Raw genomic sequence first — 20,780 nt, 5'->3', positions numbered from 1 at the left:
TAATAAAAACTGGTTTCTATGGGGAAGAAAGGGGGGAATGTGTAGGGGCCAGGGATAAAAACATTTGTTTCATGTATCTTTTTATATAGCTTTGAATTTGGAACCATGTAAATGTTTTACATAACTAAAAATCAAAAAGGGAAAGAGCATTTCTTAAAAATTAAAATAAATGGGAAAAAAATGAACTGAACTGTACATCAGGTTGGCAGCATAACTACACAGAGAACAGAAATACTTCAAGTAACTTCAAAACAGAATATTGACTTTAAATCTCTCATGGAATATATTGTACGGACAAAAAACCTCAAAGATATCTTAAAAGATATTCATTAGTCTTACTGTTAGCACTAATATTAGTGTTATTATTATTAGTGTAGCTATTATAGGTATATTATAGCATAAAGGAAATAAGTAATTATTCTAATATTGTGAGGAGACAAGATTTTTAGTGGAAGAGAAAAAATACAAGCATAAAATATAAAAATTCAGCAAAAATCCAAAGTTTTCCATTTCAATCATAACATTAGCATGAACACATTCATTTTTTCCTCTAATTCTTGTATTATTATCCCTAAATACCATTTCCAAAAAAGGAACCAGGGATACTTGGAAAAATGGTTGATTCTAAGTGGAGTAGGAAATGCATAAGATGAGCTTCCAGTATCTATTGTGACGAAAAAGCAGAAATTTATCGAAGACTAATGTGGTCATGTTGGAGGAATAAAGGAGTTAACTTAAAGGGCTCTCATTGGCCTTAAATGGGTCAGTTTAGCATCAAAAAGAATAATGATTGTACCTGAGTTAATTTTACACACACACACACACACACCTAAGTTCATAATGATACTAAAAAACGTTTCATTGGTCACCATTGGAGGTTGCTAGAGTACCAACCCATTACCATGAAAATTGATAAAGTAGATGAAGGAATCAAACATGTATCTTGCCCTACCTATGCAAACTGTAGTTCAGGGCTAGTGAAGGAAAATTATTTACAGAAGAATTCCAGCTAATGCAAAAGGAATGGTAATATTACAAAATCACCATTTCTAACTCTTAATAGAATAATTGACCTAGACAATGAATATTAATGCCTGCTAAACCATTAAGAAAATATTGGTGGGAACATTTATAATGGAGGGATCCGGCCAATATACCACCACAACCACTGCACAAACTAAAAGTAGGACAACCAAATATAATGTGATTCATGGTGGAAGACAATAGGAAGGAAAAAAAATTTTTTTTCTTCAAAAAACAAACTGAACACTTTAATTACACTGCTAAATTTAACCACCAGTTTATAATTAATACAATGGACTTAGGAACAATATCAAGAACATAACAGCATAAAGATACAATCAGCCAAATGCAAAATGCAGGAAATTCTACTGAGCAAATGGCCCAGTGTCTCCAACTATTTCACGGCATGCAAGATGAGGGTGGTGGGGAGAGGAAGGATCAGGAGGAAATGTTATAAAATAACTGAGACTTAAAAAGAGACAAAACAACCAGATGTAATGTGAGTACACTGTTTGGATCCTAATTTGAACAAATTAAATATAAGATATTTTTGAAGCAATCAGGAAAATAGAGGGGTATTAGAGGATACTAATAAGTTACTATTAATTTTATCAAGGGTGATAATATTATCATTGTTATATGTTTTAAAGCCCTTATTGTTGGAGATACATAATGGAAAATTTACGAGTGAAACACTAGTATGTCTGATTCTTTAAAATATTCATACAAACAACCACAATAAAGTTGAGGAAATAGTTGGTGGGAAGGTAAATTGGTACAGCCACTATGAACAGTATGGAGATTCCTTGAAAAACTAAAAATAGAACTACCATATAACCCAGCAATCCCACTCGTGGGCATATACCCGGAGAAAACCATAATTCAAAATGATACATGCACCCCCAATGTTCATTGCAGCACTATTTACAATAGCCAGGACATGGATGCTTTAAAGCATCTTGATATAAACTAAGTCAACATCTAGCAATATTAGTGAGGACCCACAGGAAAATGTACCACTATCTTCCAATTTCCTCAATCAAACTTGTTTCCCTGTCTCTGAATCCACTGTTAGGTTCTATAATTGCTTCACCTATTAGAATATATTCCTTATATCTACCTTATTATCTTAAGAATAAAAGCATGGGGATTCCCTGGTGGAGCAGTGGTTGAGAGTCCGTCTGCCGATGCAGGGGACACGGGTTCGTGCCCCAGTCCGGGAAGATCCCACATGCCGCGGAGCGGCTGGGCCTGTGAGCCATGGCCGCTGAGCCGGCGCGTCCGGAGCCTGTGCTCCGCGACGGGAGAGGCCACAACAGTGAGAGGCCCACGTACCGCAAAAAAAAAAGAATAAAAGCATGGATTTTGGAGTCAGAAACACCTTGTTTCAAGCCCCAGACCCATGCTAATTAACCATATAACCTCAGGAAAAATAATTAACCTGTCTGAGCTTTAGTTTTTCTCATCTGTAAAGTGAGCAGAGTATTATGTTTCCCTTCTATCCCAAAAAACTTAATATCTGAATAAGCAGCCTCCATATTACTTTCCTTTTGCTATTCTCTTTCTAAATGCCAGCAAAACTTTTTATCAAGTTCCACTGTATGAACTCTTTCCAGAACAAAAACTCCAAATTTCTCCTAACATTTACTCAAAATTCAAAACTAAGGACAGGACTGTTCTCTGCCAATTAGTCCCCCCTTTTCTCCAACTGTTCTTTTTTTCTTTATATTTTATTTTCTTTATTTATTTTTATTGAAGTATACTTGATTTTCAATGTTGTGTTAGTTTCTGGTGTACAGCAAAGTAATTCAATTTTATATATATTCATTTTCATATTCTTTTCCATTATGGTTTATTACAGGATATTGAATATAGTTCCATGTGCTATACAGTAGGACCTTGTTGTTTATCTATTTTATATACAGTAGTTCATATCTGCTAAATCCCAAATTCCTAATTTATCCCTATCTCACCCTCTTTTTCCTTTGGTAAAAATAAGTTTGTTTTCTATGTCTGTGAGTCTGTTTTGTTTTGTAAGTAAGTTCATTTGTATCATATTTTAGATTCCACATATAAGTGATATCGTATGATATTTGTCTTTCTCTTTCTGGCTTACTTCACTTAGTATGGTAATCTCTTGGTCTATCCATGTTGCTGCAAAGGGCAATATTTCATTCTTTTTATGGCTGAGTAATATTCCATTACGCCACATCTTCTTTATGTATTCATCTGTCAATGGACATTTAGGTTGCTTCCAAGTCTTGGCAGTTGTAAATAGTTCTGCTATGAACATTGGGGTGTATGTATCTTTTTGAATTAGAGTTTTCGTCTTTTCTGGATATATGCCCAGGAGTGGGATTGCTGGATCATATGGCAACTTCTCTGTTTTTAATTCTTAAAACATTATTGGGTAGTACTCTATGCTCCCAGCAAGAAAACTACTCACCTCACCATATTGTCTGTCAGGCTCCCAAGAAACTGATGCTTTATAATGAAGGTTTCTTTCTTTGGTCAACAGACTGTCCCCTAAAGTTATAGTCCTTGCAGGATGATGAAGCCTTATTATACTACAGGAGTCTGCATTTGAGCCCAAAGTAATATTTGAAATACGTGTGTGACTGGCATATAACTATACATTTTAAAGGTATTAAGAGGTCATTTTCATCTGGGCATTCCAGCCACTGCCTATCTGGTCACTTAGATAAGGATGAGGACTACATCTACTGACCTTATAAGAGAAGACACTGAGGGCCTCCTCCACAAAGCAGTCTTCAAAAGGACACATGGTCAGCCCACACCACTGCTTATCTACTCACAAGAGGCTGACAGAAGGGCTATCCCTCCTCTGACTGGACAAGAAAGGGCCCATTTTCCCCAAGAATCTTTCAACTGTTGGGAATTCCCTGGCAGTCCAGTGGTTAGGACTCCGCGCTTTTACTGCTGAGGGCGCGCATTCAATCCCTGCTCAGGGAACTAAGATCTCGCAAGCCACGTGGAGCGGCCAAAACAATTAATTAATTAGTTAATTAATTAATTAGAAAAAGAATCTTTCAACTGTTAGAACAATTCCACCCACTCTCTTCCCCTCTGGTGGGCACAAAACCCTGTCTGGAGTGTGTAGAAACTATAACCCATTGAGCTTCTGTAGTTAGAGAACCTTCCTTTATCTTGGAAATATGGAGTTAGCAGCTATGCTTATACATACTCTGTGAGCCTGTGTCTCTTCATAAGTACCCACACATTTAAAAAGCCAAGACTCTGATGTTAGTTTCATATTAGAAGAGAGCTTGTGTCAGACTAATACACATCCTTGACTCACAGTTTGCCTGCTTCTACTTCCATGGTTTAAATCTGCTGCTTCCTGAGCCTTCTCTGTCCTAGTTTTATGGAATAATCTCATCTCAGGCCTTCTAGAGAGACAGAAGGGTCTAATGATTGCTATTTTTTTATGTATCCCCATTGTCCATTAGATAGAAGGTTTTTTCCCTAAGGACTGGGACTTAGCTACTTCACAATTCCCCAAAGCATTGAGAACCATGTTCTGGCCCCAGTAGTTGTTCCATAAAGATTGGTGACTGACTGAGTTCTGTTTATTTTGCTCTGATTTTCTATTAAAGAAATATAAAAGGAAGAGAAATACAGCAACACTGAACAATAGCATAAGAGAAGATATTTGGACAAAAGCTCTGGGGTACTGACATGAAATCTCAATCTCTACTATTACCTTATTTTGAATGTTTAACATCAGAGTCAGAATTCTATTTTTTCCTCATATTTGTTTAATTACATCAATGACACAAGGAATGTCTCAGATAATTGTGGCTTTCATATTTTAAAAAGTTGGATGTATATATACTATGTATTCTACACTCTGTTTAACAAATAACAAACCCCAAATGAAATGATGAACAGGAGAATATACCACTCCCCTAATTATACTCCCTGCCAGCTCACTGAACATGCCTAAATGTTAAGGGTCTAAAACAAAATACACCCAGGAATTTGACAAGAACATCTAAGATTAACAGGAGTTAATTACTACCAAATATATCAGTGTTTAAGTAAAATACACTTTTTAATTTCCCTTTCAAATTCCACAAATGCCTTTAGTTAATAGAATAGATAATAAAATGTAGAAATAACCCCTTAAGTTCACAAAAGTCATAAACCAAGTCCTTACAGGTTTCCTCATCTACAAAATGAGAACAATGATAAACATCCAGAAATGTTTCTTGCAATGAAGAGCTAATTAAAATACTATAATTGCAAAGTACTTGTGAAACAAAATACAATAAAATATTTTAACAATCATTATAACAATTATTATAATTCAGCAGTTGGGGAATAGAAAAGTTTTCTTCTGGGACTCTTAATTAACTAACAGTATTACTGAATTATTCAGCCATGTGTTTACTGTTAACTGATCTGCAGACCATATCAGGAGGTCTGGAACTGCTGCCCAAGCTTGGTTGGTCATGATTTATCTCTGCCACTGATAGTCAAAGCAGCATGTGAATCTGGCTCAGGAAGAAAACCAGACACCTCTACATTTGAGGCCCCATTTCAATATACAATATTGAATAAAAGAACTGGAAAATTATACTACTACTTTACTCAACAGCAATTAAATCCTTAGGAGAATGCATAAATCTAATCTGGATTATAAGGAAAACAGTCAGAACTCTTTATTCTTTTGTAAATTCCAAACTAAATTTAGACAATATAACATCACTGTGAAGGTATTTGAAGGAAATGAAGAACGATCCAGTTCCCAAATGAAGATGAACTTCATTAATTAAAAGTAAAATTAACTACTAAGAGAAGTTTCAAATTATTTGGGGGAAATAAAGAAGATAAAAATTATGAATAAAAATTTAAATTTCCCAGGGAGTTTATAAAACTTCACTTATTGAGACATTTAAGAATAAGGCTCAGATAGATGGAAAGATATACCATGTTCTTGGATTGGAAGAATCAACATTGTGAAAATGACTCTACTACCCAAAGCAATCTACAGATTCAATGCAATCCCTATCAAACTACCACTGGCACTTTTCACGGAACTAGAACAAAAAATTTCACAATTTGTATGGAAACACAAAAGACCCCAAATAGCCAAAGCAATCGTGACAAAGAAAAACGGAGCTGGAGGAGTCGGGCTCCCTGACCTCAGACTATACTACAAAGCTACAGTAATCAAGACAGTATGGTACTGGCACAAGACCAGAAATATAGATCAATGGAACAGGATAGAAAGCCCAGAGATAAACCCACACACATATGGTCACCTTACCTTTGATAAAGGAGGCAAGAATATACAATGGAGAAAAGACAGTCCCTTCAATAAGTGGTGCTGGGAAAACTGGACAGCTACATGTAAAAGAATGAAATTAGAACACTCCCTAACACCATACACAAAAATAAACTCAAAATGGATTCAAGATCTAAATGTAAGTCCAGACACCATCAAACTCTTAGAGGAAAACATAGGCAAAACACTCTATGACATAAATCACAGCAAGATCCTTTTTGACCCACCTTCTAGAGAAATGGAAATAAAAACAAAAATAAACAAATGGGACCTAATGAAACTTAAAATCTTTTGCACAGCAAAGGAAACCATAAACAAGACCAAAAGACAACCCTCAGAATGGGAGAAAATAGTTGCAAATGAAGCAACTGACAAAAGATTAATCTCCAAAACATATAAGCAACTCATGCAGCTCAATATCAAAAAGACAAACAACCCAATCCAAAAATGGGCAGAAGACCTAAACAGACATTTCTCCAAAGAAGATATACAGATTGCCAGCAGACACATGAAAAAATGCTCAACATCATTAATCATTAGAGAAATGCAAATCAAAACTACAACAAGATATCATCTAACAGTGGTCAGAATGGCCATCATCAAAAAATCTAGAAACAATAAATGCTGGAGAGGGTTTGGAGAAGAGGCAATCCTCTTGCACTGCTGGTGGGCATGTAAATTGATACAGCCATTATGGAGAACAATATGGAGGTTCCTTAAAAAGCTAAAAGTAGAACTACCATATGACCAAGCAATCCCACTACTGGGCATATACCCTGAGAAAACCAAAATTCAAAAAGAGTCATGTACCAAAATGTTCATTGCAGCTCTATTTACAATAGCCAGGACATGGAAGCAACCTAAGTGTCCATCAACAGATGAATGGATAAAGAAGATGTGGCACATATATACAATGGAATGTTACTCAGCCATAAAAAGGAATGAAACTGAGTTATTTGTAGTGAGGTGGATCGACCTAGAGACTGTCATACAGAGTGAAGTAAGTCAGAAAGAGAAAAATAAATACCGTATGCTAACACATATATATGGAATCTAAAAAAAAAAAAGAAAATAGTCAGAAGAACCTAGGGGCAAGATGGGAATAAAGATGCAGACCTATTAGAGAATGGACTTGAGGATACAGGGAGGGGGAAGGGTAAGTGGGACAAAGTGAGAGAGTGGCATGGACATATATATACTACCAAACGTAAAATAGATAGCTAGTGGGAAGCAGCCACATAGCACCGGGAGATCAGCTCAGTGCTTTGTGACCACCTAGAGGGGTGGGATAGGGAGGGTGGGAGGGAGGGAGATGCAAGAGTGAAGAGATATGAGGACATATGTATATGTATAACTGATTCACTTTGTTATAAAGCAGAAACTGACACACCATTGTAAAGCAATTATACTCTAATAAAGATGTTAAAAAAAAAAAAAAAAGAAGGCTGAGGACTTCCCTGGCGGTGCAGTGGTGAAGACCCCGTGCTCCTAGTGCATGCGGCCTGGGTTTGATCCCTGGTCAGGGTACTAGATCCCACGTGCATACCGCAACTGAGAGTTCACATGCCTCAACTAAGGAGGCCGTGAGCCACAACTAAGAAGCCCTCAAGCCACAACTAAGGATCCCACCTGTTGCAACTAAAGAGCCCAAGGGCTGCAACTAAGGAGACTGCCTGCCGCAACAAAGACCTGGCACAACCAAATAAATAAAATATATTTTTTTAAAAAAAGAAGAAGGCTCTTTATAAGATTATCATGTGGGGTTATTTTGGATGGAAGCAATAATTGGACTACAAAGCATTTCCTATTATTTATAAGAGTTAGAATATTTTTTACCTTGCATCTACAAAGTGGTATCAATCTTCCCAACTACTTTATCATTCTACTCGGTGGACTTCTACAACTTTTAAACCAGAAAATAATATTCTGAACTTTGAGCCTGATCAACTAGATTTAATCTAGAAGCCACTGCCTTCACTTTCTTGCATATTCTTTTAAGATAACGATTGCATCGTTTTTCTTGAGAAAATCCATCCAACCCAAACCTAAGATTTATTTATTTATTTTTGTTTGTTTGTTTTTTGCTTACTATTTATTTTTAACACCCAGTAAAAACATAAGCCACCGCATGCCAATTGCTAAGAAGACAAAGTTGAATGAGAAATTAAGATGTATGTTTCCTGCCATTCAGAAGTCCATTGTCCAGACAAGTAAATAGATACAATCAGTCATTAGATGAGTTGGGTTCCTAAGGGTGAGAGACAATACCAACTTTGTTGTCCTCCCTGCATGGCATTTCACGCCTGCTTTGTCAAATCTCCCCTCTCCATTGTAAATACTTCAGGTAGCAACCATAACTTTTCCAGTCCTCTTTAGGAATTAACAAATAGTCTTGGCTGTGGGAAAGTCCAGTTCAATCTTATAGCATATCTTCAGTACCTTTTACTATTTCTTAACCTTACACTTCCTTCCCTAAAAGAGCTTAAAGAACTCACAGGAGGTCAAGGGGAAGAATTATTTGTCTTGGGCCTTAATTCTGCTGCTGCACACTTTGGTCCAATCTAAGTATTTTAGATTTTTTCCCAAATGGTCATCTACTACCCTGGTAGTGAGGCAATTTTGGTTTTCATATCATCACACACTTTCCACTGTGCCAAAAGGAAAGTGATCTCAAAAATGAAGAGAATGCTGTGTATGTAAATATCAAGAATGCTAATAAAGAATTATGAGGAATAGATAAGAATTTCATAAGAGATTTTCTTTTTAACCAGTACATGTAAGATAAAGGCTAGAAGGACTTTGAGCAAGTCACACAGTGGGACTGAGAGGAACACAGGAAAAAACTGCAAAATACCGCAGTTTTCATTTTTGAAGAAGTGTTTCTTCCCTTTGGTACTACCTCTTTCCAAAGAATCAAAAACCTTCATGATAAAATTCAAAACTGCATTCCAAAACTAGCATCCCCATTTTACAGATGAAGAAGTTGAGACACAGAGGAGTTAGGTACCTTACTAAAGATCACAGAGCCAGTAAATGGCAAAGCAGGGACACAAATCTCGGAAATTTGCTGTTGGAGCCTGTGTTATTAACTTATGTGCAGTATTATCTCTTCTGACTATTAAACAAGCTAGTAAAATGATAGAATATTTTAGAGTGGCATATTAATTAGTGCTTTTGTATTGGTAATTATAATGGTACAATAACCCAGAGAATGCGTATAATGGTGGAAACTTAAGATGTGCTGAAGCCATTTGGAATTAGAAAAGGGATTGTGGTCCCTCCCCCACCCCCCCATCCCCCATATCACCACAACATCCATATCATCAGTACCATGGGCAGATTTACATTTCCCTAAAGGATATTTTCAACAATTGAAGTTGTCCAGTTACTTGGGTAACTTCCCTCTCAACTTCCAATTGGTCAGACATCACACATGCAATTCAGCATGAGCACATTTTGCTTAAGACATTCTATATCCAAAATATTTTTAGATTATCAATGATTCGAGATCTTCAGTGATAACTCTATATTTGAATAGAGTGCTTCCCAAAGTGTGTATCATGGAAAATTGGCCCCTTAGCTTACTCCATGAAAAGAAGATTCCTTAAATAAATCTGAAAGACTGTACATATTGTTTCTCCTTGTTAAAGGTTTGATGTTCACATTAGTATATTTTATTATTATGGGGAGAACTAAACTAGATAAAATTGTAGAACTTTGGTTAGAATTTCCCAAGTTTGTTTAACATTAGTACATTTTTCTGTTCATAAATCTCTAATAAATTTGCATGGAACTAGTGTATCTCTATTGCACTTTAAGACCAGATCACTCAGGCCATTGGTTATCTCTGGAACCACACTGAGAATTTAGGAGACAACTAGCAAGGAACCAGACTGGAGTAAGGAGAGTAAAATTCTGCCATGATTCAATGCCTATGGCCTCTTCAGCAGGTCAACTTACTGCTCTGAGGACCAGGTTCTATATCTACAAATAAGAAAATAAAGTATACTAATGGTTTTTAAACTTTTTTTTTTTTTTTACCAAGAAATGCACTGTACAAAGGAATCTTACCTGAGAGTTCAGATGCAAGTGAAGCTACTACATATAGGTGATGAGGACAAGAATAAGGGCCTACAGCTCTCCCTGCTCAGACCTTCATTTCCATCCCCCAGAACAGTATGAAACTAATAAACTATAATTTCCATCATCCTTGTAATCCTAATTAATTCTATGCTTTAAACATGGCTCCCTGCCTATGTAACAAAAAACGTCTGAGCATATTTAAAAGCTGTTAGACACTGAAATGGATGAATAATGGTTAGATGGGATTTTATCCCTTTGGAACTTTTTCATAGTAAGTATATCAGCCTTGCATGTGAGGGTTTTTAAAAACTATAAGCCAAAAATCTATTTGGCCTGTTAAATGTGCATTGACACCATCCAAACATATCTAGTCCATTCCTGCCACCATGAATCACCCCCACCCTCTGTCAAAGCTCCTAAATCACTAGGACAAGAGACCACAATCTTACGAAAACAGCAGATTCAGAATTGCCTCCGAAGTAGATTCCCACAAAAGCCAAACCAATAGGTTCCTAGACATGAAAGAAAGCTCATTAAATGTCTTTTAGGATTTCTGCCTAAATGTGATCAAGACCATCTTGTGCAGAATGAGTGTGCCTTGGGACCCTTTACAGGGAATGCCCCAAGCCAGGATGCTGAGGTGACCAGATGGCTGGGAACTGGTTCAGGGAAACAACGCTCAGAGGAAAAGGAATTGTTTATACCAACTAAGGTCAGCTCCATGGGGTTTGAATTCATGCTCACAAATGTTGTTAGTCAGAGCTCTGTGTGTGTCACCCACAGTCATTCCTCCTGAGTTTTTCGAGGGGATTCTACCAGTCTATGCTGCTTCTTGTTGCAGGTGCTGCCTTTTAGAGAAATGTAGAACTAATAGTCCTCTGGAAATTCAAGTAAGAGCCAGTCCTTATTTCATGTTTATCTAGAAATGCTCAATAGTAGGATGTATGAATCCTCTGTCCCCTGCACAGGAAATCCCCTGGTTTTCTTACTGCCCTGTGATAGATGTTTGACAGGCAAAAATCCCAAAATGTATATAATACCATGATTTAAAGACTTTACTAAGGACAGTACATCATTAGGGCTCAATTCCAACAAAGGAAACTGCACGATGACTTACCAGAATGACGAGCCCCTATGACCTCTCTGAATGCAACAACCTGTGTGTAACGCTAGGAGCATACTGGGGCCATCCCCACACCTCTTCTCAACTATGAGTACCCTGGGCCGGGTAGCAAGGAGAAACAAGAGCTCATGTGGATGCTCATCCAAACCTGCCCTTCTATGGTGTCTACACAACTGATGTGTGGACAGAAAGCCAGATTTGCTTGTGCTCTAATGGTCTGACCACTCATCATGGTCCCAGTTCACAAAGCTCCACACTCATCACCATTGGGACTTGCCTTTTGTCTCCATGGCAATGTAGCCCTCTGACATCAGCAGAGGCACCCTGTGTCCTTTTGCTGGTACCAGGTACCTGCCTCCACGTCCAAGTCGGAATAGAATGAGAGGCAAATGTGAGCTTTTCATTTTAAGCCTGTGTTAGTCTGGGTTTTCCAGAGCAACCGAAGCAATAGGATGTGTGTATGAATGTGTGTATATATAATTTATTATAAGGAATTGGCTTGAGTGATTATGGAGGCTGAGAGGTTCCATGATCTGCAGTTTGAAAGCTGAAGACCCAAGAAATCCCGTGGAGTAGTTCCGAGAACCAGAGGTGGATCATGTAAGTCCCGGTCAAGGGCAGGGAAGACCAATGTTCAATCAGTCAGGCAGAGAAAGTTCCCCCTTTTCCACCTTTTAATTTTTTTCAGGCCCTCAACAGATTGATGCCCACCCACATTGGTAAGGTAATCTGTTTTACCCAACCCACTGATTCAAATGCCAATCTCGTCTAGAAACATTCTCACAGACACACCCAGAAATAATGTTTAATCTGAGCACCCCGTGTCCCAGTCAAGACGACACATAAAATCAATCATCCCAAAGCCCCATACCAGAAGCTCAGTTTCCTACCTAGTCAACCTCCATACAAGGAAAATGCTAATAAGGTCTCCTGATAGGGCCAGTGACCTAAGAGACTGGCTCCTTGGAACTGCACATGGGGCCACACAAAGAAGCTGCTGTTAACTATCACCTTCTGTCCAGATCAACTCTTTACTCTCAACCACTCCTTAAAGGATTCCCACATCCCTGAAATTTTTTAGAATACCCACACTACACTCCTCCTCAGAGTCTGGCCACCAGCTTTGCCTACATATCCCATAGGTCCCGCACTCCACCTATCCTTCCCTATCACAAAATCCCAAGCAAGTAATTCTCCCCCAGGAGCAGCATTCAGACCTGAAGTTCTAACACTGAAACTGCCCCCAAAATCGAAGAGGTTCCAGGCCTACAAGAAAAGGGAACCCAAGTATGGCAACATGGGTAACTGCCTTATTGCTGACCTCATGAATACAGCCAGCACCATGACCCAGAGAATATCGAAAAGGCAGCCTCCAGCATCAGGCTCAGCCTCTGGCACAGTCCCACAGCAGCTCATTTGCTTACAAACCCAACTCATTACTCTGTGTTAGGCCTCTGAATCTCCATGTGTCTTGCTTGGTAATCCAGCTCATATATTTATATACCTTTCATTTTGTAACACATCATACTCTCCTCTCTTGATTGCCTTTCTCCCCACCCCCACAATACACCCCTAACTTCAATTTTTACCTTGAATACATTGCCTCTTTGTTTTCTACCTTGATTACATTTCTGACTATTGCTCCACGATTAGACATTCCCTTAGCCTGCCTGGACTCTGCAGCATGCAACCTGCCTGTTCCTTCAAGATGGATCAAGTGGTCCATTGGCAATTCATGGAAGTGAAACTCCATTGTCCACGAAGCCTGTTCACCCATGCACCCCCTCATTTCCAATCTTGCGAAAAGAGATAAGAATAAGTCTGCTCAAGCTTCAACTCTATTTTTGTGAGTAATTGGCTTTTCTTTGGGAAATAGTTCTAAAATATAAAAGTAATGCTGAGAAAACTTCTCAATACTATTTCTATAATTGGCTCATGAAAAACTTCCTCTAACAACCCCCAAAGCAAGAGTGGGATTGCCCCATCCTCTCTTATATACTCATTCAAAGTCAGCATATCCAAAATTGAACTCAACTCTCTACCCCCAAACACACCACTCCTTTCCTGTTCTCCCTCATTAAACAGCAGATGTTTTTTTTCAAATTGCCTAGAACAGACTCAAGTCCTTCAGCTCTCTTCCTTCTTTCTCATTCCCAATATCCAATCACCATATTCTATCGATTCTATCTCCTACGTCTCCCTCAAATCTATCCACTTCCTCATTTCAGGCACCATAAGCTCTTCCTAAATGACTGTAAACCCTCCCGACCAGATCCTGCTTTCCATTTCTATCCCTGCTCCCACTTCACCTGCCTATCATGATGTAACTAAAGTAATCTACTAAAACACAAATATGTCTATGCCACTCTTCTGTTCAAAACACTTCCATACCTCCCTATTATGCTTAGAATAAATACTATACTCCTTAGCAAGATATACAAGCTGGTCACGATTTGAGCTTTACTTTTCTCTCCATCTTTATTTCTCCCCACTCCTCTCCTCTCACTGTACAACACTCCCTGAGTGAGTCACACTTTTTCACCTTTGGGACTTTGCACACGCTGTTCCTGCTTCCTGAAATATTCTCCTTACCCTGCCAAATCTTCACCTTTCCAACACTGTTCATTATTCAAATATCAGCTTGACCCCTACTTCTTCCAGGACATCTCCCCTAAACCATCCCAATGCACCTCCAGACCTGGCTGAATGACCTTCCCGTGTGTTCCTGTTACACCACTGGATTAAAACTATTGTAGTACTTATCCTACTATATTATAATTATCCATAAAACCAGGAATTACTTGTAATTTTAATCACCTTTCTCCCCTAATGAGTTAAGAACAATTTCTTACTCTCTGTTTAATCCCTAGCACCTAAAAGAGTATCTGCATCAAATAAGCACTCAATTAAAAATAAGCTGATGAATAAATGGATGTTGACATTTATCTCCTTGAGACTGCCCAAAATGATCATTGAAACCTGACTTCACCGCTGTAAGAGAAGTTGGACAGGGTCATATTGGGTTGTTTGCTCTAAGCACAGGATTTCACTGTAGGCATACTAACTAGAATGTTTACTCCTAGGAAATATCATCAGTATTTCCTCTTCAGGTCTATGAAAGACACACTTCTTTGGGATGAGTCCAAGTTCAAGGCAGAGACAGTGCCTAGCCTTGATGCTATCAGTTGCATAATCCTGGTGAAATGTTGACTAGATCACAATTCTGAATTTTTTCTGTTATTCATAAATCAGAAAAAAAGATTGTACATTATTCTTTTCCCTACTTTAAAATCCATCCAGCCTGGAGAAATTAAGGAGAGCACCAATTCAGAAAACAATCTGGTTCTGCTATGAAATACTTTCTCAAAACTGACCTATTTTATATGATGAGCTACTTAATGATACAACTCAGGAATATGCCTCCTAAAATACCACAGAATACAGCATTGCTCTGAATTTTTGACAGTACCTGGGTGTGGTACATCAGCAATTCATTCCCTAGCACTGAAAGACTGAAGATCAGTAACTAAATCATATAAGTGCTTATCAAGTAATTAAGTTATTAAAATGACATAAATCAGTCAGTGCATATCTTGCTTTTGTCTTTGGTTCTTTGTCTTCTCCATTTTACTAGTCAAAACACTATTTTCAGCACCATTCTCAGGATTTAAGAAAGCTATATTTAAACAATGTTAATAGGAGTGACATAAACCTGCCCGAAGGAATCACAGAAGTCTAAGGCTACACCCCCTTGCACTTAGCAAGGAAAAATAGACAGTAGCAGCCTGAACTTGGAATTCTAAAGCTTTTGTTACAGAGCAGCAATCTATATACTTTCTAAATCATTTTTTCCCTTATCACTGGAGCTTTTTACTCTTGTTGTTCATATGAAGGTTAAAATTTATCAAGTGCAAAAATAGTCACCACAGTAAAAAACACATTTATGGAGCCAAGTAAAGGCTAATGTATTTTTCATCGTTAATTAGAATTGTGGAAGGGTGTTTTTATTCTTTCAAGTTTCATTCAGAAATATTTAAAGTTCTTATTTTCAACTGAATTTGAGTCTGGGGAGGTTTGAAGGGAATGACCTTCAAAATGAGCAAAGAAATTATTTCCCAAAAGTCATTTATTTAGATTTCCTGACTGTGGTGATAACCTGCAAATTAGATTTGGGGAAATTCAGTGTGTTTGTTGTGGTAGGCGGGGGAATAACACTGACTTAGAAGTCTGTCCTTCAGGGAAGAGAACCCTACCCAAATTCAGAAAACCATTCACTGACCATTTAAAAACAATCGAAAAATGTCAAGACGCTTTTAAAGACGGTTATTAGAAATGCAAACAGAAAGTTATCTCTGACTCTCATAAGCAAAATAAACAAAATGATGCACACTCTGGAAGATATTTTGTTAGTTCCAAAAAAAAAAAAAAAAAAAAAAGAAGCCCAACTTGCTTCAAAAGTAAAGATGATCTACTAACCTATGGGTAGAGTCATTGCCAGTAAAGATGAGGATCACAGATGAAAGGACATTCAATTTGTCCAGGAGGAAGTCATTAGAACTTCTTTGGTAAGTACAATTTCAGTTCAGAGGATAGTGATAAAGTAGCTGAGAGAAGGTCAAGAAGAAAGTCAGAGGTGAGGAAGTGATTCAAGCATCTGATGATGGGTCTGGAATAGACTGAAGGAAAGGTTTTTAGTTGAAGAATGAAGAAAAGTTAATGGATTTTGGGGGGCTGAGTTTAATAAGAGTAAAAGGGAATTAAAGTTAAAAGATAAAGGAGAGTTTCAGAGAAAAGTTATGGGAAAAGAATACCATAGGGAGAAGTTTATTCAGCCCAAAGTTCTAGAAAAGAGAAAAGCAGGAATATGATGGCGCAAACGAGAGGAAATATAGAAAGAAGTAAGACAGAAAATGAAGGCAGCATAAAGGAATAAAGAAAAACAGAGAAGGGTAGGACGAAGAGAGACTATTCTGGAGAAGTTAGACAATAATGTCTTAAATGAGCACCTCAAAAAAAAAGTAAGAATAAAAACTATAAAATTTTGAGAGATGGAGGAAACTGTAAAAGGTCTTGGGCTAAAGTTAAAGGAAACAAATGGAATAGGGATGTGCTGTTGTACAAGATTACAACAAAAGTTGCAAGAGCAAAGAACAAACTTTTACTGAAGGTTTTTGTCCAGAAAATATACCACTACCACCACCCCTACCCCAAAGGGCAAAACAAAATGAAAATAGGAGGATGAAATGAAGACAATCCAAAGCCAGGAGTGGATAAAGCAAACATAAAGACAAAAAAAACAAGAAAGTTCGGGTAAGAAAAGTAGAACTCTTTATGTGTTGAGCAGAGACATAAGGGATCAAGGGAACAGGAGAGCACATTCTGGGCAGAGAGAAACAAGTATTAAATTTCCCTGAAACATACAGTTACTGAGTTCAACTTACCTTGGGTAAAATCATTCCCAAACAAGAGGGAATTTAGCCATGACCTGTAAGACTCTTCTTTCCTGTAAGTTAAAATAGCTGGAAACATAGGGCACAATATTCATGTACACTACTTCCCATGATGGTGTGTAATTTCATGTTTATATACAAACTCACCATATATCTCCAGGATGAACAAAGTTGACAGGCAATTTCCTTTCCACTGCCATTAGCATCTACTCACCTTTCTGGTTTATATCTGTTAAATTTTAATACTACCTCCAAGGATTTTCAAAATGTTCCATAATCCAAGACCTGAGAGTTAAGTGATGAAGGAATGTCTTGAAGCACTTCCCTAATACCTAGACAGCCCGATCTACTTTTATCATAAGCTTCTGACAGTCTACCACTTCCTTTTGTCATTTTGTGAAGATGCTGACCCCAACTTAAAAGACATTTCATCACAGTACTAGGACTTCACAGGTTGAGAGGTGGAAAGAATACAGGTTTTGCACAGATGGAATTCAAATCCCAGCTTTATGATGCTGGGCAAGTTTCCTGTCCTCTCTGAGCCTCAGTTTCATCATCTATAAATTTGGGATAATAATATTTACCTCCTTGGTTGCTGTAATATTTACTTCCCAGTTGTTGTAAATGAGACAGTGTACAAAGAATAATTTACAAATTGCTTGGCACAGAGTAGGTACTCCTACATTACAATTATTACTGTTATTTACATGTCTGAGGCATGAGAACCTCACCTAGCTGTAAGTTGTCTTGCTCTGGGTCACTCCACAAAATTGTTAACCTTTCCTGAAGCCAACATAATATTAGTCATTTTGTAGAAACAGATATGGCTTATTTTTTGGAACACTCTTCTTTCCAAAGTTTAATATTAATGTTATTGATAGTGTAAAATCAGGTCTCCTTTATATTAAAGTTAGGCTATTCATTTCTTTCTTTGTTCTCACCACAGTTTTCTAATAAACTATAAAAATGTTATTAATTATTTTATTTTCATATAAATAAAATATTTTCATATATTATGCCTTGAAAGTATTAAAACTGATTAAATATTGAATATATTGCACCACCTATTTTGATGACAGGCTTCTAACGTCTGGTGAGTATAAGTCAAAGCTTGTTTTCAAAAAACATTAAATATATAAATATACATTTAAGATATATATTAGCATACATATATGATATGTGCTATATACACTATGTATATGTTTATTATTATATATAAAATATATAATATTTTAACCACTTTCTTACATGCTATCAGTATGCTAAAATGTCATTTAAACATTTGTGTTTAGGAAAAAAACCCCACCTTTTCAGAAGTTCAGACATTCTCTTTCTGGCTTTGTTCACTTTTTATAATGTAATAGCACCTAAAGAGAAGCACATCAAACTTCCCATCACTGATGGCTTCAAGGGTTCAGATTCTTGCCTAAGAGCAAGAGGACCCTGGGGAAGCTCAAGCAAGTGGAGAAGAGGCACCAACAAACAGGTCAGAGACTTTGGACTCAGGAACCAACACAGACACACACGTCCCCAACTTCACAATGTCACCAAGCACCACCTCTGTTAACAAGGTATTTAAAGCTTTTGAGAGCAGGAATAGTCTTTCCCTCCCCCATGCCTCAGTAACAGTTGACATCTCTGTTGTTAGCACATTTGTCACTTATATGTGACAAGTGTCTCCTCAGGAGACCTAACTGAGCTGCTGAACAGCAGGAGCCACATTGTGGGTTTTTTTTTTTTTTTTTTTGAGAAGATGTTCAATACCCTTTTGTGGAATGAATGCTTAGCACCAACATGAACTGACTGCTGGGTAACCAGTAACCTCCTTCTTGCCAAACACAGTGGCTTTGCCTCACACTCTACAGTATCTGACACAACAGACCCCTTCTGAAATCATTTCTTCCCTTATTTTTTGTGGCACTACCCTATCCTTCATACTTGTCTGTCCATTGGTCCCTCGTGTCCTTTAGCTGCCTCATCTGCCATCTCCCATTCCCTAACTTAGAGAACTCACAAGCACTTACCCCTCTGCCCCAGCAAACAGCTTCTGTTAGACACTCTTAACTGCAACAATCCCCTCTATGCTTATTACTCTGCAATCTACACCTTTAGCCCTAATCTCCTCACCAAGCTCTAGAATGTCTCCCCCGAAAGATACCTGCTTTCAAATTCAACATAGCCCTAAACAAAATTCATTCTGTTCACTTCAAAAGAGCTTCCTTATTTTTTGATCATGGCATCACAATTTTTTCCAGCATTTTCCGGAGTATGTGTTGTATAGCCACACCTTCATGTAAGAAAGAGATATTTTGTTCAGTTAATTTGAAAAACAGATGAGTTAAATACAGTTTAAAAGGTTTCTTTTTGGCAAGACTTCTCAGAGCCTTATATATGCTAATGTGTTTTGTGAGTCTCGAAAATGAGTATTGAGCAAATACTGTTTGCAAATATATTTGGTTACGGGAGTCTTTCTAGAAGGTTCTCTCAGAATAGGCCAGCTTCACTGAAATACACATAACAAAATCTTATCTTAGTCATCCTTGACTCTACCTTCTTTTATGTTATTTCCTATATCTAAGTAGTTATCAAATACTAATAATTCTTTTGGAATATCTCTTTGCTTTCCATTCCTGCTTTCATACACTAATAACTCCCCTGATCTAAGCTTCTAACATTTCACAGCTTGATAATAGCCTTTCTGTTGAATCCCTTTCTCAACCACCAGACTAAACTTCCTACACCATCATTTTTATATCATTTTCCTGCTTTAAACAAACAAACAAGACCCTTCTGTTGTTCCCAGGATCAAGTCAAACTCACAACCTGGAACTTGTCATCCTATTCACAGGCTTAGTCCCTCCGTGCCTCTATCTGAGTCCTCCAACCAACCAAGTTGGTCCTGCCATAGTCTATTAAAGATAGTATGCTCCTTCTCAACTCTTATTCTTTGCTCACTAAACCTCAGCCCGCTGAAATTGGAATATCTTTCCCCTTGGTTAGGCAGTTACATGCATAGGGAATGGCAAATACGAGGACTGGAAGCTACAGCTCTCCCCTCCTGTGCCCAAGGAAAATTTACTCATTAATGACAACTCTTTCTGACCTTAGTTTCTACCTCAGAATCCTTCTGAACACAGTGCTTTAGGAAGCTACTACTGACAAACCTACTGAAGTTGATACACAAAATGAAACAGAAAAAGAAAAAGATAATGGACTTCCCAGCCGTAAAGACCAATTTCTCATTTTATTCTCTGTGTGACTTTGGACTTTTTTTTTTCTAATTTTTTTTTTCTTTTTGACTACACCACACAGCATGCAGGATCCCAGTTCCTCAACCAGGGATCGAACCTGCGCCCTTGCAGTGGAAGCATGGAGTCCCAACCACTGGACCACCAGGGAAGTCCCAACTTTGGACTCTGACCTCTATGAACTTTAGATTCTTCACCTCTGAAATGGGAATAATGCTCCCTTCAGCAGTTTGTTGCAAAGGTCAAATGAGTTGATACGCATAAGGGCCCACTAAAGAGGCACAGAGGCACAGAGTAGATGATCAGTGAACATCTCTTCTCTCCTCCTCCCCTTGCTCTCTACCTGTCTAAATATTATATACCCTTCTCCAGGCCTCCTTGGCCAGGCTAGCCCATGCTGACAAGGCTCTTCTCTCACTCCTCTGGTCATCTGCATTTTCATCCTGGACACTCAATCTAGTTGTATTGTCCAACTGTGTTGAATTAACTTTCCTTAGGCCCCTGACCTCACAAGTCCTTGACCTCTCACCTCCAGTGGCACC

This window comes from Orcinus orca, chromosome 5 (assembly GCF_937001465.1).
Source record: "Orcinus orca chromosome 5, mOrcOrc1.1, whole genome shotgun sequence".
NCBI classification, from domain to species: domain Eukaryota; kingdom Metazoa; phylum Chordata; class Mammalia; order Artiodactyla; family Delphinidae; genus Orcinus; species Orcinus orca.
The sequence above is the reverse complement of the archived record's forward strand: the minus strand, read 5'-3'. Positions refer to the sequence as shown.